Raw genomic sequence first — 25,773 nt, forward strand, 5'->3', positions numbered from 1 at the left:
CGATTTACTGGTGGAAATTTTCATTGAATGAGACAAAAAAGGCCCATATTGCATGCTGTCCCAGAAAAGGGAACATCCCACAACTCGAGGCGGATCTGCCCACAACTCAAGGCGGATCTGCAGGCATGCAGGCCCACGGTCTCTTAGTGGAGGGGATCGACCTGGGATCATGCGCACGTAAAGTTAAACTGTCGGTACGCCTCGCCTAGGTGATGACGGGCGCGCGTGGGGATACGATGACGCGCGCGTGTGGGAGGACGCACTTGGTGGGGGGGGGGTCTGCCTGCTTTTAGACTCCGCTCCTGACACCATATCGATCCTGGAACGGATCTAGTCCGACTGCACGGATCCCGAGGACGATTTTGCGACAGCAATTTTCACGTTCTGCACGTCACATAAAATGTCGGTTTCAAAAAAAAAATCACCGTCTTGCACGAAAAAATTTAACTTTCTCCGAATTAGCTCAAATTTTGCATGGCCCACTAGGGTGTACCTGCCCACTTGCTGGAAAAATTTGGTGTCAGGGTGAAGATAAAAAAATTGGACCTTATTCATCGAAGACCGTTCGGGTAGGCAGGGAATGGTCCGTCAGGAAGGACGTGTTTTTTTGGCATGCTTCAAATGGACCGAATTTTTTTCTACACCCTTGTTCCAACATGACAAGCATCCATGCCAACTGGAAATTGTTCTTCGACGTTGTATGGATTTTGTAGGGTATAAGGATTACGCATGTGTGAATTGAGGCACGGAAAAACAGTTTCAACAAAGACAACGTATAGGATTTTTACACCCTTGTGATGGGCAAACTTGTTTAGATGCAAGACCATCTCAACTCAGAAACAACTTTATGGTTGGTCATAAAACAAATGCATAATTCTCGATACATTGTTGTTCAAGGACCTGTGTCATGAATAAATTGTACCATAACTATGAACATAGTGCGAAACAAAAAAATCTATGTTTGAAACAAAATAATCCTGGTTGAAGCTTAAACTGGTTGAAAAACCATTGAGCGTACTATATATGGTCTTCTCCGCCGCCAAAATCCAGTGACCTCTTGTGTTTGCACGTTGGAGATTGCGTCGGGCTTGGCGACAACCAATGTTCTTGAATCTTTTTCTGCTTAACATCAATGAAACCATACAACTGAAGTTGTTCATGTTCTTTCTCCGCCAACGCTCTATCAAGGCCCTCCATTTCTTGGATTCGCACTTCCTGTAAAAAAGCATAGGAATGGTATTAGGAACAACTCATAAATGATGTAGCCATAGACTAGATGCATGTAACATGTACAATTGGAACCTCTGGATCACTGCCATCCTCGGGATAAGGACCCGTAGTTCTATTGTACACAATGTACAAGTAACATGTATTGCTGCCATTCAGATCAGAAAGCATTTTTCCTACATCATCTGGTCCTGCAATCAAGACCATTCCTTCTGGCAGCTTCCACGTAGATCTAGGTAAGAAGCAGTACAAATCTGCTCCCATTTTGCAACAAAAAGTAGTTCTCATTTCACGCATAATGACATCATAGGCCACTTTGTCGGGTTAAAAAATTCTAATTTCTGCCGGTCTTTCATCAAAGTATGATCTCGGGACATGTGACATCTCATCATCCCTATGCAGAAAAAATTCCATGACCAACACCTAGTATCTCACATCAGAGTTAATACATTCAATGAGTAAAGGGGCAAACATATATTTTTATGTGCATAGCAACATTGCGGCGTTGTTACCTTCTTTTGTGGAATGTATCCCCCGTATGGAGTGACTGGGGATTGTGCCATCTCAGACGTTGTCACCTTGCTATGTGGAATGTATCCTTCATGTGGAGTGACTGGGGACTATGCCATGTCAGGATTCTTATCCTGCATATGAATCGCCGACAGTGGGTTTACACACAAGTTCAAAAAGGTCATACCATATCTTGGCTATGAATGTGTAGCATCGTTGTGAGGTACTTACAAGGGGAGAATTGAAGATACGTTGTTGGGGTCGAGTGATGTGGCATTGAACGGGTGACTCTATCGCAAGGTCTCGAGTGAATGGGGATTGTGACATGAAAAAACCATTTTTAATACTTCAAAAATAAGAAAAAGATTTTCTAGAATTTTTTGGATATCATTGTGATATTATTGAAATCTCACATAACTCACGCGGCCCACCCTCCCTAAATCCCACGATTACATCGCCTCATTCTAACCACCCGGGCCATCCGCACCTCCCACGACCGCTGCAGGGTCAGATCGGAGACGCCAGGCTCACACGGAATACAGGAGTCGTCGGCCACCGCTCACCGCCCACCGCCAACGTGATCTGAGGGGTCGGACTTCAGTGTTCTTCTCGCCGCCTCCTCCTCGCGTGAACGCGCCGTTTATTCTTGGCACCGTCAACCGCGCTATAACGGCACTTATAGTTTGCCACGCACCATCTGCCACCATCAACTCGGCACCGTCGTCTCCGAGAGAAGGTATTACCTGATCGTAGCTTTTTTTAATTGTTGTCGACCGCTCCTTTAGTAGTTGAACCCTCATAGGTTTTGCACAACTTCACGTGGTTAAGCAATTGTATACCCTTGTTAAACTGTGCTTATTTTATGCACGACCAAATAGTGTGTGTGCTTAAACTCATAAGTGAATCATATGTTAAATGACCCAGTTAATTTTGTTAAAATTAGTTGACTGCTAATTTTGTTATACATTTTTCAATATTTTGTTATACTGTCGGCGTTCTGGGAACGGGGGTCCCCAGACTTGCCTACCTGCGGCCCGCAGCGTGGCTAAGCCAGCAGGCCGTACGACCCATCTTCATGAACAAGGCATCCAAGACCCTCGCGAGGGGCAAAGCCTCGCGAGGCGGACGACGCAAGACCTCCTCAGGAGTGGCCTAGTCAGGCAGGCTCACGAGGAGCGGAGATATCAAGGCGGGGCAAACCTCACGAGGCTCTCGTGACGTGAGCCATGACGATCGACACCAGGCGGGCACCAGAGCGCGCAGCGTCCTTGTTTCCTCTTTGGTGCTAAGGAAGCTAGCGCAGGCGAGGAGTACCGAGGCATCAGGCAAAGGTTGCTATATCGGTGCAACGAGACCAAGACCAGGAGGACGGCAAGACGGAGGTCATCGTGGAGCCCAAGACGGTGTCACCACCAGAGCCTTTTGCAGGCGAAGACCACTTTTGTCAGGATAGCTTGTACTAGCTGCCCCCCTTCAAATTTGCCCTCCGTTGTTGGCTCCCTTCCCGCTCAATATTTGGGAAGAGGACTAGGGCCTATATAAGTAGTGCTAGCCACCACAGTAGGGGGATCGAGCAGTTCATCCAGCTCTCACCCGCTAAGACAGCAAGCACAAGAACACCTCAACCTCAGGAGGCTGTTCTTCCCTCTGTACTGTTCATCATCAGCCCAAGAGGCAATCCACCACCACCACACTGGAGTAGGGTATTACACCACAACGGTGGCCCGAACCAGTATAAATCTCGTGTCTTTCTGTGCCGTGAGTTCGTCGAGTTCGTCCACGAGATCTTAGCGAGCTAGGGCGTAGATCGGTAGGAGGGAAAGACTTCGCGCGCACCCCATTGTTCGAACCTTAAGGGTTTGCCAGAACCCCACATCCGACATTTGGCGCGCCAGGTAGGGGTGCGCCGGAGCTCCTCACCACCAACATGCGCCCCACGCCGCCGCACTTCGCCCCCATGGCAGGTGCCCCGCCATCCACCTCTGCGTCCGACATCGACAGCGGGGTGTCTGGGTACCGAGCCCTGGCCCCCGCCCTACGGTGAGTGCGGTGGCCAACCAAGTTCAAGCCAGAGATGCCGCCGCGTTACGACGGCGCGGCAGACCCAACGCCGTTCCTGCTGGCGTACGAGGAGGCTGGCCTCGAAGCCGGAGGCAACGACAAGATCATGGCCAACTGGTTCCCCATGGCCCTTGCCGGCGAGCCGCGCGCCTGGCTGCTCAACCTCCCGGGATCCACGGTGGCCTCCTGGGGGGAACTCCATGACCTCTTCACCGCTCGCTACGCGGTGCCGGCACACCATGCAGTCTCGGCCCTGCTGGGCGGCTCTCAAGCACCGCCTTCAGGCCGCCACGTCAAGTCGTTTCTCCGCCAGATCGGGGCCACCTCCAAGCGCCTGTGGGCTCCGCCGGGTTGGGCTGCGCCAGAGGCCGACCTCACCTTCGGCCCAGAAGACCACCCCGACTCCACCGCCGGCTTCGGCATGCTCCCAATGCTCTGCACACCCACCATCTGCAACGTGGCCATTACCAAGACCCTCATCGACGGCGGTGCCGGCCTCAACTTGCTCTCCGTAGAAGCCTTCAGCCTTCTTCACGTGCCGCTCGAGTGGCTCAGCCTCAGCAAGCCGTTCTCAGGAGTGGGTGGTGGAGCTGCCCACTCTCTGGGGCAGATCCGCCTCCCTGTCACCTTCGGCACACGTGACAACTACCGCACCGAGCTGGTGGACTTCGACATCGCCCGCATCGGTCTCCCGTACAATGCCATCCTCGGGTACCTGGCTCTCGCTCAGTTCATGGCGGCGACTCACTCGGCCTACAACCTCATGAAGATGCCAGGGAGCAAGGGCGTCCTCACCATCAAGGGGGACACTAAGGAGGCCGTGACGGCGCTCAGGCTCGCCTTCAAGACCGCGGCAGCAGCACGGCCCGCTGACGCCGGTACCCCCGAGGCCAAGGAGGCCGCGCCTACCAAGAAGAACAACTGTTCACCCAAGACAAGGCGGAAACCAAGCAGGTGCCGGTCAACGAGGATAGGTCTTCAGGAGCCACCTTCACCATAGGAGCCGGCCTTGACCCGGGACAAGAAGAAGCCTTGGTGAGGTTCTTGCGCACGAACAAGGAGATATTCGTGTGGGAGACCAGTCAGCTAGTGGGGGTCCCGAGGGAGGTGATCCAGCATCATCTAAGGGTATGCCCCAACATACGCCCCGTGAAGCAGCGAGCAAGATGGCAGTCCACTGAGAAGCAGGCCTTCATCATCCAAGAGACACGCAAGCTGGACGCGGCACGAGCCGTTTGAGAAGTTCGATATCCCGAATGGCTGGCAAACCCCGTCGTAGTGCCAAAGAAAGGCAGGAAGGAGCGGATGTGCGTCGTCTTCACCAACCTTAACAAAGCCTTCCCCCAAGATCTGTTCCCACTCCCCCGCATCGACCAAATTTTCGACTCCACCGCCGAGTGCGACCTGCTATGCTTCCTGGATGCGTTCTAGGGTATCATCAGATCAAGATGGCGGTGGAAGATGTGGAGAAGGCAGCCTTCCTGACACCATGTGGGGTGTACTGCTACACCTGCATGCCCTTCGGGCTGCGCAACACAGGCGCGGCCTTTCAGCGGTTGATGCACATCTCCCTGGGGCGGCAGCTCGGAAGAAACACAGAGGCCTACGTTGACGACATAGTGGTAAAGTCTCGCGAGGCGAGGACATTGATTCAAGACATGGAGGAGACCTTCGAGAGCCTGTGCCAGGTGAACTTGAGGCTTAACCAGGAGAAGTGCGTGTTCGGCGTCCCCTCCGGCAAGCTGCTGGGATTCCTCGTATCCCACAGAGGGATCGAGGCGAACCCGGAGAAGATCAAGGCCATCGAGGACATGAGCCCACCACAGATCCTCAAAGAGATGCAAAAGCTAGCAGGGCGGGTGACCGCATTAGGGCGTTTCATCTCCAAACTGGGAGAGTGCGCCTTACCCTTCTTCAAGCTCATGAAGAAGAAGGGCCCATTCGAGTGGACCCCGGAGGCCGACCAGGCCTTTCGAGACCTCAAGAAATACCTTACCAGCCCCCCGGTGATGGTGGCACCACAACCTCTCGAGCCCCTGGTACTCTACCTTGCCGCCACCCCATACTCCGCCAGCGCGGCGCTGGTGGCGGTTCGGGAGGAGCGCCAAGCCGGAGCTAAAGTGGCGCAGGGTCAGGAAGGTGCAGCAAAGGCATCAGTGGTGGAAGACCAAGCTCGGCAGGGCAACGTCGCAGAAGCTCCTGAGGACAGTCAGGTCTCAGGAACCCCTCCACCTCAGGATATGCCCCAATCTCCGCAGGGCCCGAGCCTCGACAGTGTGCCAGCCCTCATCGAACACCCGGTGTACTTCGTCAGCACCGTACTGCGGGACGCGAGGGCACGCTACCCCAAGCCCCAGAAACTCCTGCTCGCACTCTTGGTGGCATCACGCAAGCTGCGACACTACTTCCAGGGCCACCCCATCAAGGTCATCTCAGCCTACCCATTGGAGAGGGTGCTCAGGAGCCCTAACTTAGCCGGAAGGGTTGCTGAGTGAAACATCTAGTTGGAAGCGTTCCAGTTGGAGTTCAGAACTACTAGGGTCATCAAGGGGGTTGCGCTCGCTGACTTTGTGGCAGAATGGACGGATGCCCCGACACTTGAGGAAGGAGAAGACCGGTCCACCTCCCCAGGGAGCGAGGCTCTAGACGGCTGGGTCATGTACTTAGATGGCGCCTTCGCGCACCAGGGCGCGGGGGCTGGAGCAGTGCTCATCTTGCCCACTCAGGACAAGCTCTACTACGCCATGCAACTCTGCTTTCAGCACGGCGAGAAGGTCTGCAACAATACCGCAGAATACGAAGGCCTCATAGCTGGCCTGAAGGCTGCGGCAGCTCTAGGGGTGAAGCGCCTTACCGTAAGAGGCGACTCGCAACTCCTCGTCAACTTCTCCAACAAGGTGTATGAGCCGAAGGACGAGCATATGGAGGCCTACCTCGCGGAGGTGCGCAAGATGGAAAAACAGTTCTCGGGCCTGGAGCTGCAGCACGTGACCCGGGGCACCAACAAGGAAGCCGATGACATCGCCAGGAGAGCATCCAAGCGGCAACCGCAAGAGCCCGGTGTCTTTGAGGAGCGGCTCTTCAAGCCATCAGCTACACCACCTCTTTCAAGCGCGACTCATCCTCGGGAGGAGCTCCCACAGCCTCCAGTCACGGGATCCCTAGCCTGTGGCCCGACCTCAGGAGCTCGGCTGCTCTTGGCGCTCGAGCCCCAGGAGGAATGCTGGACCAAGGAATTCAAGGAGTACCTGACGCACGGGACGCTGTCGGAGAAGGAAGAGGACGCGGAGCGCGTGGCCCGGCAAGCCACGGCATACTATATCCAAGATGGCGAGTTATACAGGAAACAGCCGAACAATGTCACGCTGCGCTGCATCTCCAGTGATCAAGGAAGGGAGTTGCTGATTGACATACACGGCGGGGACTGCGGACACCACTCCTCGTCACGGACCCTCGTCGGCAAGGTGTTCCGCAGTGGATTCTACTGTCCTACAGCACTCAACGACGCAGCCGAGCTGGTGAAGTCCGGCGAAGCTTGCCAATTCCACGCCAAGCAAATCCATCAGCCTGCTCAAGGCCTCCAAACCATCCCGCTCACATGGCCGTTCGCGGTCTGGCGGCTGGACATCTTAGGCCCGTTCCCTCGGGCGCCAGGGGGCTACCACTATCTCTACATCGCCATCGACAAGTTCACCAAGTGGGCGGAAGTGGAAGTCGTCCATACCTCCCAGCCGGCTCTGTTGTCAAGTTCATCAAGGGCCTCGTGAGCCGCTTCGGGGTCCCCAACCGCATCATCACAGATAACGGTTCGCAGTTTACTAGCAACCTCTTCAAAACCTACTATGCTAACCTTGGAATGCAGATCTGCCACGCTTCGGTGGCCTACCCCAGGAGTAATGGTCAGGCCGAACGCGCTAACGCGGAGGTCCTGAGGAGCCTCAAGACCAAGACCTTCAAGAAGAAGCTGGAGGCCTGCGGCAGGGGCTGGCATGACGAGCTCCAGGCCGTGATGTGGTCCATCCGCACCACCGCCACCAAGCCAACGGGCGAGACTCCATTCTTCCTCGTCTACGGAGCTGAAGCAGTCCTTCCTCACGAGGTCAAGCATCGCTCCGCACGGGTCCTGGCATTCGACGAAACGCAGCAGGACGCCACGCGGGGGATCGAACTCGTGCTCGGGGAGGAACATTGTCGCGAAACTGCACTGAGGGCGGCGAGGTACCAGCAAGCGCTGCGGTGATACCACTACCGCAACATCCGCTCCAGGACACTCGAGACGGGTGACCTAGTCCTGAGGCGGGTCCTCTCCAGGGAAGGGCTGCATAAGCTTTCACCAATGTGGGAGGGCCCGTTCAGGGTCGTCCACATCTCCAGGCCTGGCGCCGTGCGCTTGGAGACACAAGACGGGGTACCTATCCAAAATGCCTGGAACATTCAGCACCTCCGGAAGTTCTACCCATGAAGCAAGGCCCAAAGCCTGTGAAGAAAGGCCCAGAGCCTGTGAAGAAAGGCCCAGAGCCTGTGAAGAAGGCCCGGTGCCTGTGAAGAATCGCCGCCCGTGACACTCTCACGTAATAATGAGTTGGGGCTATACACGCCCCGGAGTCTCAGGAGCGCCGGCCTCAGGCCCTGGGGCTCCCGCCCACGCCTAGTGGCAGCACTTAGCTCCGGGCTGGTGAGAAGACTTGAAGACTAGATTAGGTGCCAGACGCGGCTTTTCATTTGCTTTCCATAGTTGGCTCGCTTTTCCTTAATCGAAGTTTGCTTTTGGCGTTCCTTGCTGATTTGGTTCCCTCGCCTCTCACCGCATTTTTCTGGCTCGGGTTTGCTCGTGTTCTCTCTCTCGCATACCTCACGAGGGGGCTAGGCAGGTGCCCACGCGAGCATTTTTCTCCTCTCTGCCTTCTCGCGAGCCACCCTCGTTCGAGCCCAAAAGTTGGCGCACCTCTCCTAGTTCGTGCCCCTCGGGTACCGCGATACAAAGCGCCAGGTCAGGGCCTGGGTGAACGGCAAATCTTTTAACGCACTTCCTAACGAATTTTCGCAGTCCCTGAGCAAATGCAGGACGCCAAGGCAAGATGGACACGAGGAAACAAACACCTCGTGAGGAAGGGGGCGTCCTGAATATACTAGGTTAAGTTATCTTTGCGCAAAATAACGACACGGCACGGGAACAACACGCGTAGTGCAATAACCGAGGAACCATAGTTTAGTACACGCCCCCCTGGGCCCATACTGGTTTCATTCTTGATGTAGGAAAAGGAGTAAAACTAAAGTAGCGTTGCAGCGATCCGCGGAGGCAGGCCCCTAGCGGCACCCCGAGCCTAGCCGGATCCTTCCTCGCGCTTCACGAAGGCACGGCCACGAGATGACCCATTGCCGCCTTCAAAGCGGGCGCGGCGGCTGGTCGTAGCCGCCATTGCTGGAGCTGTCGCCGGAGGAAGAGCCGTCGTAGCTGGACGAGACACGGTCGCCGCCGAGGGCAGGCTCGCCCTCATCCTTGTCGCGACCGTCACCAAGGCCGAGCACCTCCTCACCGTCGTTCGCCTCGGGGCAGCACCCGGCGCGGCGACCATCTTCCCCAAACACCCTCACATAGAGGGTTGATCCACCATCGTACTTGAAGTGGAGGGTGCACCGCCTGTCCAGGCCACGCGCGCGGGCGAACGTCTGCCAGCCGCGGGCCAGGGCTATGTTGCCCACGGCGGAAGTCTCGACCGCAACCCAAGAGGCCTTGCTATAGCAACCATCCGCCTGCAACCAGAGTCCGCTTGGACCAGAGGCCGGCAGTTCACCGGCAAAGAAGCGCAAGAGTTGGAGCCAGTTGCCGGCCGGGTTCTTCGACCAGACGACAAACTCCGGCGACACCTCTGCCGTGCGGAAGCGCGGACGTGGGGGCCGCGCCACCATAGCACGCCTCCCCTCGTCAACTGGACCGCCATGGCTGGGACGACCCCATCCGCATGCCGCGGCGCCGCTACGACAGTGGGCCACGGCGGGGGTCGCAGCGTGCTTGCGCGGACGGCCGCGTCCGCGCTTGGGTGCCAGGGAGCCGGGTCCCTCGCGAGGGGCCTTTCCCTTCTTGGCGGCAGAGAACTTCCTTCGTGGTGCCATTGGTGGCCCAGCAAGCAATGGAGCGAGGAGGAAGAAGCAAGCGAGCAAGGAAGAGATGGGCAACGGGGGCTCCGCCCCCTCCCCATTTATAGCAAGAGAAGGCCAACCGGCGCCTCCCACGATCGCAGGTAATGATGGTTTTCCTTGCATGTCATAGGGACTTGTCAAGTCGAGCAGTTGCCGAGGCGGCGTGGGAAGCGGAGACACCCATGTCCAATCAACCGCCACGCGTCAACCGAGGCCGCAGGCTTTTGGGGCCCGCGGTGCTCCGTACTTGACCCTTGGCTTCGCCGCGAGGCCAAGCCGAGCGCACCTTGGGCCCGGGGGCTACTGTCGGCGTTCTGGGAATGGGGGTCCCCAGACTTGCCTGCCTGCAGCCCGCGGCGTGGCTAAGCCAGCAGGCTGTACGGCCCATCTTCATCAACAAGGCATCCAAGACCCTCGCGAGGGGCCAAGCCTTGCGAGGCGGACGACGCAAGACCTCCTCAGGAGTGGCCTAGTCAGGCAGGCTCACGAGGAGCGGACATATCAAGGCGGGGCAAACCTCACGAGGCTCTCGTGATGTGAGCCATGACGATCGACGCCAGGCGGGCACCAGAGCGCGCAGCGTCCTTGTTTCCTCTTTGGTGCTAAGAAAGCTGGCGCAGGCGAGGAGTACCGAGGCATCAGGCAAAGGTTGCTATATCGGTGCAACGAGACCAAGACCAGGAGGACGGAAAGATGGAGGTCATCGTGGAGCCCAAGACGGCGTCACCACCAGAGCCTTTTGCAGGCGAAGACCACTTTTGTCAGGATAGCTTGTACTAGCTGTCCCCCTTCAAATTTGCCCGCCGTTGTTGGCTCCCTTCCCGCTCAATATTTGGGAAGAGGACCAGGGCCTATATAAGTAGAGCTAGCCACCACAGTAGGGGGATCGAGCAGTTCATCCAGCTCTCACCCGCTAAGACACCAAGCACAAGAACACCTCAACCTCAGGAGGCTGTTCTTCCCTCTGTACTGTTCATCATCAGCCCAAGAGGCAATCCACCACCACCACACTGGTGTAGGGTATTACACCACAACGGTGGCCCGAACCAGTATAAATCTCATGTCTTTCTGTGCCGTGAGTTTGTCGAGTTCGTCCGCGAGATCTTAGCGACCTAGGGCGTAGATCGGTAGGAGGGAAAGACTTCGCGCGCACCCTAGTGTTCGAACCTTAAGGGTTTGCCGGAACCCCACATCCGACACAAACCAGTCTTGGCGGTCTAACCCAGATGCATGAAGTGAATCTACGACGCATAATGTTGGTAAGACTAGCCAAGAGCATCGATAGTGACACGCAATCCATTACCATCAGTAAAATGCCAATTCCTATAACAAAAGAGAACATGCACTGTATATATGGCATTCCGATAGAAGGGGGGGATGTAGAGCCACATCTGCAAAGGGAAACCGGCCAACAATTGTTTACAGCCTATGCAAACAAAGGGCAAATTTTGATTTCTGACCTTGAAAAGGCGATCCGAGCTTCCAAAGCCCCAGACGACGATTTCCTGAGATGGTTCATTCTATACGCAGTTGGAGTTGTTCTAGCACCAACACCACAACGTTATGTGGACTTGAAATTTCTCAACCTTGTTGAAGATCTTGAAAACCTTCGGAAATTTAACTGGGGATGTTTCACACTTAATCACTTGTTCAAGTCCATTCACAAGTTTACACATCTAGATCAAGTTAGTCTACAAGGAAATCTAATTCTGCTCCAGGTTAGTGCTAGATCACTACTTAACATCCTGTAATGTAATTATTGTTCTGTTGCATATTTGTATGGTGATGAACTAATTTATTGTGTAGTTTTCGTATTGGGAGCACTTGCGTACTGGACGATTGATGTATCCTTGTAGACCCCCTCCATTGCTCGCACGATGGGACGAAAGCTTGCTACTTTAAGAAGCGATGCTTACGAGAAAGAAGGTCTTCATAACGGGCTGGTACCTATCTACAATTGAACTTTCTATAACCGATTTTTTAGTTGCTAGTAATGATTCATTCTATATTATAAAAAAAGGTTGTCATGGAAATTTGTGCTCCTCAACTACTGTTAGAGAATTCAAATAATCCTCCAAGAAAAAATTATGAACATGTGGATGACCATGATTCGTATCGAGCACAATGACAAGGACAGCAACTTAGTAGCCAGCAAGTATGCACTCGAAAGACGATTTGTTTTTGCAATATCACAAAAAGGTGACATCGAACCTCGATCATTTAGCTATTGTTATCAACGGGCTTTTATTTTGTTTACACAGATGGACATGATATTTGAAGCTGGTCATGAAAAGAAGGTAGGCAGGAAGTTAATGGAAACTGAGCACAGATTTGATGCCAAATACATCACGATGAGTGAAGACTTGATCAACATAAAGAGTAAAACTGGCAGTAATCCTAGGTTGTCGAAGGCTGAGGACGAAATTAAAGACTTAAGGAGGGAACTCCATGTATGTCATACTGTGTATTTTATATTTTGTATGCATATATTCCTTCATATTCATTGTTGTTTCCATTTTTGCAGGAATTAAAATACCAATTTACAAGCAGCCGACAATCAGTCTCACAGAAAGCGGGCGTGCAGGTGATCATTATGGCCCAACATGTTTTTAGCTAAAAGTAACAAACTAATGATGAGCGACCTTTTTTCATCGTAGGAACAAGTCAATGTGTGCAATTCATCCTTGACGGCAACTCCTAGGGTTAGCGAATGCACGGTAGGGACTTCGACTACACCAATTGCAAGACATGTGACGCAAAACAATGAGGAACCACGATTAACTCCGATGAGGCCTGTCTTTGACAATGATTACAAGTTCACGAAAGAGGACATAGAGACAGTCGTTTTCATCCACGGAACATACAACCCTGTTGAAATAGCTAGAATCGGAGACATTTCCCTCACGGCTGAAAAACTGAAGCGAAATTTGAGCAACCAATACATTTGTGATGATGTAAGCCCCTTGTACTCCAGTCTACATCATTACTGCAACTACTGTCTTATTATTGTATGAATGAAAATTTGGCAGGTTATTATGGCATATGCTCGCATTAGCCAAATTGAGAATGATACTACATCAATTATATCGCCTCACGAAACCGATAAGCTGTTACAAACGAAGGAGGTGGTTCCTGATGGACGTGGAGCCTCGTGGGTTGGTCGTCTAGCAGAAAAATTTGTAGGGCGCCTAAAGGTACATGTTTTCCTCACTTTCATAGTTTCTTTACACACTGTACAAGAAAAATTTCGGTTGTCACCCCAGCCCAAATGTTACTCCAGGTGCATGTCCCACTTAATGTACACCAAAAGCACTGGATGCTAATGATGTTTAATTTTGACAAAGAAGAGATTCAGATAGTGAACTCCTTGAATAATCATTGTGACAAGACCAATGAAGATTCTCTTGTAAGTGTTCTCTTGCTGCCTCTTTTGATCTGCATGGCACATGGCCTCCGAAAGTACCGTAACCCTATGTATAACTCGTCGTACACTAGGTGGAATCGATTCAGTTGTGCATCGATGAAGCTGTCAAGAATGGGTTGATATCACCGGCTAAGCCCATCAAGTTTGCCGAATAGACCAACGCACGCTATCAGAACATACCACAACAGGCTGACGAGTATGCACGTCCTCCTAAACTATTCTTTGCTTACACGAATAAGATTCCTAATCTGTAACTAAATATTGCAGGAGTTCCTGTGCGACACTACAGAACATGTTGTCATGGAATGGGGATAAAATGACCGATTGCTACTTCTTGAGCTTGCGTTGGTTTTTTCCTTGAAGAGGAAAGGGTGATGCAACAAAGTAGAGATAAGTATTTCCCTCAGTTAGAGAACCAAGGTATCAATCTAGTAGGAGACAACGCACAAATCACCAATACCTGCACAAACAATCAAACAACTTGCACCCAACGCGATAAAGGGGTTGTCAATCCCTTCACAGTCACTTGCAAAAGTGAGATCTGATAGAGATAGATAAAACTAAACAAACGATAAAGTAAATATTTTTGGGTTTTTTGGTTTATAGATCGGAAAGTAAAAGATTGCAAAATAGTAGATCGGAAACTTGTATGATGGAAAATAGATCAGAAACTTATATGATGGAAAGTAGATCGGAAACTTATATGATGGAAAGTAGACCCGGGGGCCATAGGTTTCACTAGAGGCTTCTCTCAAGATAGCAAATAACACGGTGGGTGAACAAATTACTGTCGACCAATTGATAGAAAAGCACAAAGTTATGATGATATCTAAGGCAATGATTCTGAAATATAGGCATCACGTCCGTGTCAAGTAGACCAAAGTGATTCTGCATCTACTACTATTACTCCACACATCGACTGACTCCTGCCTGCATCTAGAGTATTAAGTTCATGAAGAACAGAGTAACACATTAAGTAAGATGACATGATGTAGATGAATAAACTTAGGCAATATGATGTAAACCCCATCTTTTTATCCTCGATGGCAATAATAAAATACGTTCCTTGCTGCCCTACTGTCACAGGGAAAGGACACCGCAGTATTGAACCCAAAGCTAAGCACTTCTCCCATTGCAAGAAAAACCAATCTAGTTGGCCAAACCAAACCGATAGTTCGAAGAGAATTACAAAGATACCAAATCATGCAGAAAAGAATTCAGAGAAGATTCAAATAATATTAATAGATCAGCTGATCATAAATCCACAATTCATCGGATCTCGACAAACACACCGCAAAAGAATATTACATTGGATAGATCTCCAAGAACATTGAGGAGAACATGGTATTGAGAATCAAAGAGAGAGAGTAGAAGCCATCTAGCTACTAGCTATGGACCCGTAGGTCTGTGGTAAACTACTCACGCTTCATCGGAAGGGCAATAGAGTTGATGTAGATGCCCTCCGTGACCGTATCCCCCTCCGGCAGGATGCCGGAAATGGCCCCTAGATGGGATCTCACGGGAACAGAAGGTTGCGGCGGTGGAAAAGTGTTTTCGTGGATACTTTTGGTGGTTTGGGAATATATGTGAATATATAGGAGCAAGATCTAGGTCAGGGGGTCACGAGAGGCCCACAAGGTAGGGGGGCGCGCCCTACCCCCCTGGGCGCGTCCTCCACCCTTGTGGCCGCCTCATGGCTCTTCCGACTTGCACTCCAAGTCTCCTGGGTGTCTTCTGGTCCAAGAAAAATCATCGCGAAGGTTTTATTCTGTTTGACTCCGTTTGGTATTCCTTTTCTGCGAAACTCTAAAACAAGGAAAAAACAGAAACTGACACCGGGCTCTAGGTTAATAGGTTAGTCCCAAAAATAATATATAATAGCATAATAATGCATATAAAACATCCAAAACAGATAAAATAATAGCATGGAACAATAAAAAATTATAGATACATTGGACGCGTATCATCAAGCATCCCCAAGATTAATTCTTGCTCGTAATTATAGATACATATTTTGTCCTTGAATTTTACCTTGGGGTGCCTTGTTCATCCCCAAGCTTAGGCTCTTGCCACTCCTTATTCCATAGTCCATCGAATCCTTACCCAAACTTGAAAACTTCACAACACAAAACTCAACAGAAAATCTCATAAGCTCCGTTAGTATAAGAAAATAAATCACCACTTTTGGTACTGTAGTGAACTCATTCTTTATTTATATTGGTGTAATATCTACTTTATTCCAACTTTTCCATGGTTCATACCCCCCGATACTACCCATAGATTCATCAAAATAAGCAAACAACACATAGAAAACAGAATCTGTCAAAAACAGAACAGTCTGTAGTAATCTGTAACTCTCGAATACTTCTGTAACTCCAAAAATTCTTAAACATTAGGACAACCTGGGAAATTTGTGTACCAACCTTTTGCAAAATAAATCAGATCAAAAGCACGCTTCTGTAAAAGATGAAAAATATTTTCCTGGGCGCCAAAGTTTTTGTTTTTCAGCAAGATCAAAACAACTATCACCCTATGCCATTCCAAAGGTCTTACTTGGCACAAACACTAATTAAAACACAAAACCACATCTATCCAGAGGCTAGATGAATTATATATTGAAAAACAGAAGCAAAAAAGCAAAGAACAAAAATAAAATTGGGTTGCCTCCCAACAAGCGCTATTGTTTAACGCCCTTAGCTGGGCATACAAACACAAATTGATCTAGGTATTGTCATCTTTGGTATGCAATCCATAAGTAGCTCTCATAATAGATTCATATGGCAACTTAATTTTCTTTCTAAGAAAGTGTTCCATGCCCTTTCTTAACGGAAATTGAAATCTAATGTTTCCTTCTTTCATATCAATAATTGCACCAATCGTTCTAAGGAAAGGTCTACCAAGAATAATAGGACATGTAGGATGCAATCTATATGAAGAACAATGAAATATACGGGCACATAATTCCTATTTGCAATAATAAGAACATCATTAATCCTTCTCATAGGTTTCTTAATAGTGGAATCCGCGAGATGCAAATTTAAAGAACAATCATCAAATTCACGGAAACCTAACACATCACATAAAGTTTACGGAATCGTGGAAACGCTAGCACCCAAATCACACAAATCATGGAACTCATATTATTTAATCTTAATCTTAATAGTAGGTTCTCACTCATCATAAAGTTTTATAGGGATAGAAACTTCCAATTCAAGCTTTTCTTCAAAAGATTGCATCATAGCATCAATGAAATGTTTAGTAAAAGCTTTGTTTTGATTATAAGCATGAGGAGAATTCAACATGGATTGCAACAAGGAAATACAATCTATTAAAGAACAATTATCATAACTAGTCGTCAACCCATGCATCTGCACGGGCTAGCATTTTTTATATAACAAATATGTGACAAATTAATATGTCAACCAATAATATTTAATATGTTGACATAAGTTACTTTATTATGCTTGCATGTATACCTTTGTTGGACATAGGGTCCAACGAAGTTACATTGCTCTCACTATTTTATAATTATATTGTTTGCATCTAATCATATTACAACAGCATAAATATCGTTGTTGTGTGATGGCAAACCACCTCAGATTTATAGGCAATACGTGAAAATATGGACACGCTACTTTATGAAGGCTATATAATGGTATATGTGTTATATATATTGGTAGAAAAAATGGTTACGAACGCACATGTTGTTGCATGTATTCGTGACCTATAAGTTTCTAAAAGGTATAAAGTTCAAATGCACTATCGTAGCATGTATCTTCCTTACTTACCCTACCAAAAGAAGACATACATCTTCATTTTTAACATGCAAGCATCATCTAATTATAACTAGTCTGTTTCTATACATATTCAAAAATGGTGTTGTTGTTCCTTAAAAAATGATATTCTTGTATATTCTCATTATACTGTGAGCACCATAAATTATTGAGATCAGAAGTTCTTGTCTTTACCAGCAGATTCTTAAACAGTTTCTTTTTTTATGAACATGGATGGACATTCTAAATATTTTTTATCCATACTAATGTCTATCTCATAGACAATCATGTGTTTATATGAGAAATTTGTGGCGCATGATACATCCAGATTCTTTTTTATTATTGCAGAAATTTATAAGTATTTAAACATGGTTTAATAGGTAATTACCATGTGAATCCATGTAAGTCACGAATCACATGATTATCAGGCAAAGTAGTATATTTGTAAAAAAATGCTTAATACTAATCGATGGTCCAGATGGTTCAACACATATGCATCATGTCACCACTACCTTGCACATGGCGACATAGGATGCAGCTGACTCGATTTGGTCCGCTCCTCCTGAGATCTAACGTGCATAGTTTTACTTTCAAAACTATAAAAAGACACACAAATAATTATGCCTTGCATTTTGAAAAGGTAGTAGAAGTTTTCGCTCTATTTATTCTATTCTCAAGATTATCTTACACTGAACATTAGGTTCGAGTAAAATGGCATGCTACGAACAGCGATCAAAAATAGGTCTTGAAGAAGCTAAACATGTAGCCTGCAGTGGCATTAGATGACATTCAAAAAATGTTTGATACATCCACATAAGTACATCATCATACCAAACTAAGTAATCTCTCGTTGTTGTACGGACTAAAGAATATGATCATCAGAATAATATCATTGCCATGCAAATTTCCCATCTATTTCTCCGCATTTAGAATAGTGTTTTGTAGTAATGTCCATCCTAGTAGGATATCATTTAGAGCAAGTATTAATGTTTAGCGTTTGCCTTTGTGAAAATCCTACCACCAAGTCCATACAAACATAAAGTAAGTTTTTTGTAATCTAAAAAACAGAAGCAAAAGACGATAAGGAAAGATTAGCCTTATCCGGTAGCAACAACTGAATAAGTTTCCAGAGGTTTGCTCGTGAGGATACAACATGACAATAGTAAATAGATAGAGGTGTGAAGCATTAGATTTACAAAAGTGACCGGAGCAAGCGATAGAAGAGGGAAAGATGATCCTTCTACAGCGAGCGGCCTGTCAAAGTATACTGTAGGGTGAATGTTTGTGCTCATCAAAACAAAAGTAGTCAGTTAAACATTAATGAATTATTTGTATTTTTTAGGTACTAATAAAGCTGTAAAAAATACAATATGTTATATGGGAAAAGAAGTGTGTACAACACTGAAACGACACTCAGGAAAGGCATTCAGGATCATATACATGCATCTTCCGTTACAGGACAACATGGAGCCAACGTGATAACAGAGAACAGTGTAATAGTAAATATAGATTAGAAGCGTCATAGCGTGTCTCCAAGTAGATGAAGAGAAATTCAGAAACACACATGAGCGTCTTGCATCTGCGCCAGCAGGTGCCCTAAATCCGTTTCCTCCATTTCTTCTACCAAGCGCTTGAGACCCTAGCCAACGTCTGATCGCTGCTTCCGGACAACCATGTGCACTTGCAACGCCAACCTCTATTCCAAGTTCCAAAACATGCTCTACTCGCCGCAATCCATGTACTTATGCTGTCTATAAATTCTTAGAGCTACCTGATGTATTATTTTCCAAGACATTGCATTGTTACTTGTTATTGTTGTTGTTCTCGAGCCTAGTATTTGAAGTTTTCAGTACAGGTCTCTTGATATATAACTCCATTCCCTTCATGTCTATTCATAACAGTCAAGGAGATAGAAATTAAGTCACAGGTAAAAAGTCAACAAAGGTGTAACTCATAAAAAAAATCATTGTACCTCCAGAGGACCATCGAAAGACTATCCATATTGCCTAGTGATTAATAACGCATCCCAAAGTGTGGCTATTTTCACCATGATTATTCATTTCTTGCTTCTCATACTCTCACATAAAGTTCTGCATACAGCAATTGTAGTTTTCACCATGCTAAAGTATCAGAGAGATAATTTGACATACATTCGTTCCTGTAAATATTTTACAGAAGAGTTCAACTATGCAAACTGATTGGTAAGATGCAGTTTGTAGGAGAAGCTCACGCGGTGCGGTTGACGGGATGTCTGTTATGTTCAAGGGCGAAAGTGTTGCCGTGTCCGCACAAGAGGATTGAGTGGGGTACCTTTGATGGGTTGTAGCTGGCATGTCCAAGTGAAATTCTGGAGAAGTTGTTACCGCAAGGTCTTGCAAGAAAGAATCTGTTGAAAGAGTTCCTAGACAGAGACATACAGGTTCGGGGAAGTGATCGGTTCATTGCAAAAAGAAAAAAAAAGTAAGTGCGCTATTATTTATGTTACCCCAATCGCATCTCACATTACCTTTTTTTCTCCATCTACCTACCCGGAGTTCAGGATAGGTCCATACTCTCACATAAAGTTCTGCATACAGCAATTGTAGTTTTCACCATGCTAAAGTATCATAGAGATAATTTGACATACATTCGTTCCTGTAAATATTTTACAGAAGAGTTCAACTATGCAAACTGATTGGTAAGATGCAGTTTGTAGGAGAAGCTCACGCGGTGCGGTTGACGGGATGTCTGTTATGTTCAAGGGCGAAAGTGTTGCCGTGTCCGCACAAGAGGATTGAGTGGGGTACCTTTGATGGGTTGTCGCTGGCACGTCCAAGCGAAATTCTGGAGAAGTTGTTACCGCAAGGTCTTGCAAGAAAGAATCTGTTGAAAGAGTTCCTAGACAGAGACATACAGGTTCGGTGAAGTGATCGGTTCATTGCAAAAAGAAAAAAAGTAAGTGCGCTATTATTTATGTTGCCCCAATCGCATCTCACATTACCTTTTTTTCTCCATCTACCTACCCGGAGTTCAGGATAGGTCCCACATCACCACAGACTTTTGGATCGAAAACAATCATATTGGTTACTATCCACATAGGTCAGTTATAAGAATGCTAGGATTGAACCTTTGACATGACGAAGAATAAATCTGAAGTTGCTACGATACCTGATGACCAGAAAAATTCTTCAAGATTTAATCACATAGGTGCGAATAGGAAGAACATTCAGCGCTCCATGCTTAATCGCACAACATTAATCCAAATCAAAGGAATTGATCTGAGCATATTAGAAAAAAATACAGTTTGAATCTTGCAGTTGTTGCTGGAACATCATGTACTCATGTATGCAAAAGAATTGTACTGGTTAGTATGCACATAGGTCAATCATAAGAATGCTGCTAGGATTGAACGTTCGACATGAGAAGAAGAAATAATCTGAAGTTGCTACGATACTTGAAGAGCAGAAAAATTCTGCCAGATTTTAATTGGCAGATAACACATGAATAGGAAGAACATCCAGCGCTCCATGCATAATCTCATCACATCAGTCACCTTTGATGGAATTGATCTGAGCATGCATATTGCAAAAAAATAATAAAAACTATCTGAATCTTGCCTTTGGTTGGTTGATCTGAGCATGTGCATCTGTCAATACCTGAATCATCACCACTTGAATGTCAGATAGAAGAAGCGGAATCACGCCATACGAATAGATGTTGATCAATCTTCCAATTCCTACACACTCGCACCCTAGGAAGAGCTGATCTGTTTTGAGAGAGATTAGGGCCTGCGTAGGTGACAGAGAGGAAAGGGTGAAGATAGCAAATAGATTAGAATCAGATGGAATTGATGTGAGCGGGCATATTCCAAAAACAAAACTATTTAAATCTTGCCTTTGGTTGGTCGATCTGTGCATGTGCATGTGTCAATACCTGAATCATCACCACTTGAATCTCGGACAGAAGAAGAAGAATCGTGCCCCATCAACAGATGTTCATGGATCTTACACTTCTTGCACGATACAGATGTTGATGGATCTTACACTTCTTGCACGATCATACCCTAGGAAGAGATGATATGATATGAGAGAGATTAGGGTGAAGGGGTGAAGATACAGAACTATGTGAGAGATTGAGAGGGTTGGGAGATAGGAGAGGGATACGTGAGAGTTTGTTAGAGATTGATGGAGTTTTTTTTTTAGGGGAGACATTGATGGAGTTGGGCCATATGGGAGGGAGATACGTGAATTTTATTTCTCATTGAAGAGATATACGTGAGACGTGAGAGATTGAAAGAGTAATTCATGGGAGAGAGATACGTGGCGTGAGAGATTGAGAGAGTAAGGTCATGGAAAAGAGATACGTTTGTTTTTTCCTCATTGAAGAGATATACATGAGACGTGAGAGATTGAGAGAGTAATTCATGGGAGAGAGATACGTGACGTCAGAGATTGAGAGAGTAAGGTCATGGAAAAGAGATACGTTTGTTTTTTTCCTTCCGTGAGTCGGTCTACACCGTAATAATTCGGTCCCACCAAATTAACGGCTCTTAAAATCTAATTAATGTGGTAATTTTTTGGGAGACTGTAATTAGTATAGGTATAGATAGAAGGTATAGATAGATAGATAGATTAAATTCCTTTAAATCCAAAAGAGTGGGTTCATCGCTACTTCAAGTTTTGACCTCTCTGATCCCACTTTTATCAATTTTTGCATCAAGATCTAAAAACTCCGAATCATTGAGACGCTTTTTAACTAAAGTTGACTCATCTCCATTCCCATCTTTATCAAGATTTATATTGGAAAACAAAGATTCAATAGGAGTCACATCAATCACTTTAAGATCTTCATCATTATTTTCACGGAAACTAGAAGATCATGTTTTTACAAACCAATCTCGTTTAGCACGCATCTTAGCGGTTGTTTCTTTGCACTCATGAATGGAGATTATCATAGCCTTTAGAGATTCATTGATACTATGCTTTGGTTGAATAGATCTAATTTTCAAAGAATCAACATCAAGAGAAATTATATCCACGTTCCTAGCCAAATCATCAATCTTGAACAATATTTCTTCAACCAAAGCATTAAAATTCTTTTGTGAACTCAAAAATTCTTTAACACTATTCTCAAAATCAGAGGGCATCTTATTATAATTTTCATAAGAATTGTTGTAGGAATTACCATAATTATTAGAGGAATTACTAGGAAACGGTCTAGATTAAAATTACCTCTATACGCGTTATTACCAAAATTGGTCCTACCAACAAAATTCACATCCATAGATTCATTATTATTTTCAATCAAAGTAGACAAAGGAATATCATTAGTATCAATAGAAGCACTCTTGATAGCAAATAATTTCATAAGTTCATTCATCTTTCCACTCAAAACATTAATCTCTGCAATCGCATTCACTTTTTTTACTAGTGGAAGGTCTTTCGGTGTGCCATTGAGAATAATTAACCATAATATTGTCTAGGAGTTTAGTAGCTTCTACTAAAGTAATTTCCATAAAAGTACCTCCCGCGGCCGAATCTAAAAGATTTCTAGAAGCAAAATTCAATCCGGCATAAAATTTTTGTATAATCATCCACAAATTCAAGCCATGAGTACGGCAATTTCGTATCATCAATTTCATCCTCTCCCAAGATTGTGCAATATGTTCATGATCAAGTTGCTTAAAATTCATAATATCGTTCCTAAGGGAGATGATCTTAGCGGGAGGAAAATACTTGGAAATAAAAGCATCTTTACACTTATTCCATGAATCAATACTATTTTTAGGCAAAGTTGAAAACCAAGTTTTAGCACGATCTGGAAGTGAGAACGGAAATAGATTCACTTTAACAATATCATTATCCACATCTTTTTCTTTTGCATATCGCACAACTCAGCGAAATATTCAGATGGGATGCGACATCTTCACTATGAAGGCCGGAAAATTGATCTTTCATAACAAGATTCAGCAAAGCGCCATTAATTTCATAAGATTCCTCACTAGTGGCGGGAGCAATCGGAGTACTAATAAAATCATTGTTATTAGTATTGGAAAAGTCACACAATTTGGTATTCTCTTGAGCCATCGTGATAAAGCAAGCAATCCAACACATGAGCACACAAAAAGCAAACGAAGAAGACAAACGGAAGAGGGGTGAAGAAAAGGCAAATCTTTTCGAAAATCATTTTAGAAGTGGGGGAGAGGAAAACGAGAGGCAAATGGTGAATAACGTAATGCAAGAGATGAGAGTTTATGATGGGTACTTGCTTGAACTTGGCGTAGATCTCCCCGGCAACAGCGCCAGAAATTCTCCCCGGCAACGGCGCCAGAAATTCTTCCTGCTACTTCTTGAGCTTGCGTTGGTTTTTCCCTTGAAGAGGAAAGGTTGATGCGGCAAAGTAGAGATAAGTATTTCCCTTAGTTAGAGAACCAAGGTATCAATCCAGTAGGAGAGAACACACAAATCACCGATAGCTGCACAAACAATCAAACAACTTGCACCCAACGCGATAAAGGGGTTGTCAATCCCTTCACGGTCACTTGCAAAAGTGAGATCTGATAGAGATAGACAAAACTAAACAAAAGATAAAGTAAATATTTTTGGGTTTTTTGGTTTATAGATCGGAAAGTAAAAGATTGCAAAATAGCAGATCGGAAACTTATATGATGGAAAATAGATCGGAAACTTATATGATGGAAAGTAGATCGGAAACTTATATGATGGAAAGTAGACCCGGGGCCATAGGTTTCACTAGAGGCTTCTCTCAAGATAGCAAATAACACGGTGGGTGAACAAATTACTGTTGACCAATTGATAGAAAAGCGCAAAGTTATGACGATATCTAAGGCAATGATTATGAAATATAGGCATCACGTCCGTGTCAAGTAGACCGAAACGATTCTTCATCTTCTACTATTACTCCACACATCGACCGACTCCTGCCTGCATCTAGAGTATTAAGTTCATGAAGAATAGAGTAACGCATTAAGTAAGATGACATGATGTAGATGAATAAACTCAAGCAATATGATGTAAACCCCATCTTTTTATCCTCGATAGCAACAATAAAATATGTGCCTTGCTGCCCCTACTGTCACTGGGAAAGGACACTACAAGATTGAACCCAAAGCTAAGCACTTCTCCCATTGCAAGAAAAACCAATCTAGTTGGCCAAACCAAACCGATAGTTCGAAGAGAATTACAAAGATATCAAATCATGCATAAAAGAATTCAGAGAAGATTCAAATAATATTCATAGATAAGCTGATCATAAATCCATAATTCATCAGATCTCGACAAACACACCGCCAAAAAAGATTACATCCGATAGATCTCCAAGAACATCGAGGAGAACCTGGTATTGAGAATCAAAGAGAGAGAAGAAGCCATCTAGCTACTAGCTATGGACCCATAGGTCTGTGGTAAACTACTCACGCTTCATTGAAAGGGCAATACAGTTGATGTAGGTGCCCTCCGTGATTGAATCCCCCTCCGACAGGATGCCAGAAAAGGCCCCTAGATGGGATCTCACGGGAACAGAAGATTGCGGCGGTGGAAAAGCGTTTTTGTGGATACTTCCGGTGGTTTGGGAATATATGTGAATTGATGTCTACTACGCAAATTTATTCTTGTAGACTCGTGTTGGGCCTCCAAGCGCAGAGTTTTGTAGGACAGTAGCAATTTTCCCTCCAGTGGATGGCCTAAGGTTTATCAATCTGTGGGAGGTGTAGGATGAAGATGGTCTCTCTCAAGCAACCTGCAACCAAATAACAAAAAGTCTCTTGTGTCCCCAACACACCAAATACAATGGTAAATTTTATAGGTGCAATAGTGCGGCGAAGAGATGGTAATAAAAGTGTAGTAATGATAGTAGATATTGAATTTTCTGATAGTGACAATAAAAAACAGCAAGGTAGCAAGTAACAAAAGTGAGCACAACGGTATTGCAATGCTTGAAAACAAGGCCTAGGGTCCGCACTTTCGCTAGTGCAATCTCTCAACAATGCTAACATAGTTGGATCATATGATCATGTAACGCCCACGATGCGGCTATATCTCCCACGTGTCGAGGCACGACTTAGAGGCATAACCGCATAGTGGTTTTGTCGCAAGAAGGGTCATCTTCACACAATCCCATGTAATGAACAAAAAAGGGATAAAGAGTTGGCTTACAATCGCCACTTCACACAATACATAAATATTATCATACATCATCCAAATACAAGCATGTAGACCGACTACGGTCAAAATCCAGATGAAAATAAGATAACCCCAAATGCTAGATCCCCGATCGTCCCAACTGGGCTCCACTACTGATCATCAGGAAAAGACACATAGTAACGACCACATTCCTCGTCGAACTCCCACTTGAGATCGACGCCATCATCTGCACTGGCATCGTCGGCACCTCCAACTGTTTTGGTAGAATCTGTGAGTCACGGGGACTCAGCAATCTCACACCCGCGAGATCAAGACTATTTAAGCTTATAGGAAAGGGAGGCGCAAAGAGGTGGGGCTGCAGCGGCAAAAGCATATATGGTGGCTAACTTACGCAAATGAGAGCGAGAAGAGAAGCAACGGAACGGACGTCATCTAGCAATGACCAAGAAGTGATCCTGAACACCTACTTACATCATACATAACTCAGACCGTGTTC

At 46.3% G+C, this 25,773-nt stretch overlaps 1 long non-coding RNA gene across 1 annotated transcript; it reads right to left on the reverse strand.

Annotated features, from left to right (window-relative positions):
• Window positions 1-18,446: 18,446 nt before the first annotated feature.
• Window positions 18,447-22,430, reverse strand: LOC120965325 (uncharacterized). The gene is made up of 2 exons (XR_006664589.2): window positions 21,049-22,430; window positions 18,447-20,903 (listed from the first exon to the last, which is right to left on the reverse strand). It is a non-coding gene; the product is annotated as an uncharacterized lncRNA (long non-coding RNA).
• Between the last annotated feature and the right edge of the window lie 3,343 nt (window positions 22,431-25,773).

The sequence above is a fragment of the Aegilops tauschii genome, chromosome 5, assembly GCF_002575655.3.
Source record: "Aegilops tauschii subsp. strangulata cultivar AL8/78 chromosome 5, Aet v6.0, whole genome shotgun sequence".
Taxonomy (NCBI): domain Eukaryota; kingdom Viridiplantae; phylum Streptophyta; class Magnoliopsida; order Poales; family Poaceae; genus Aegilops; species Aegilops tauschii.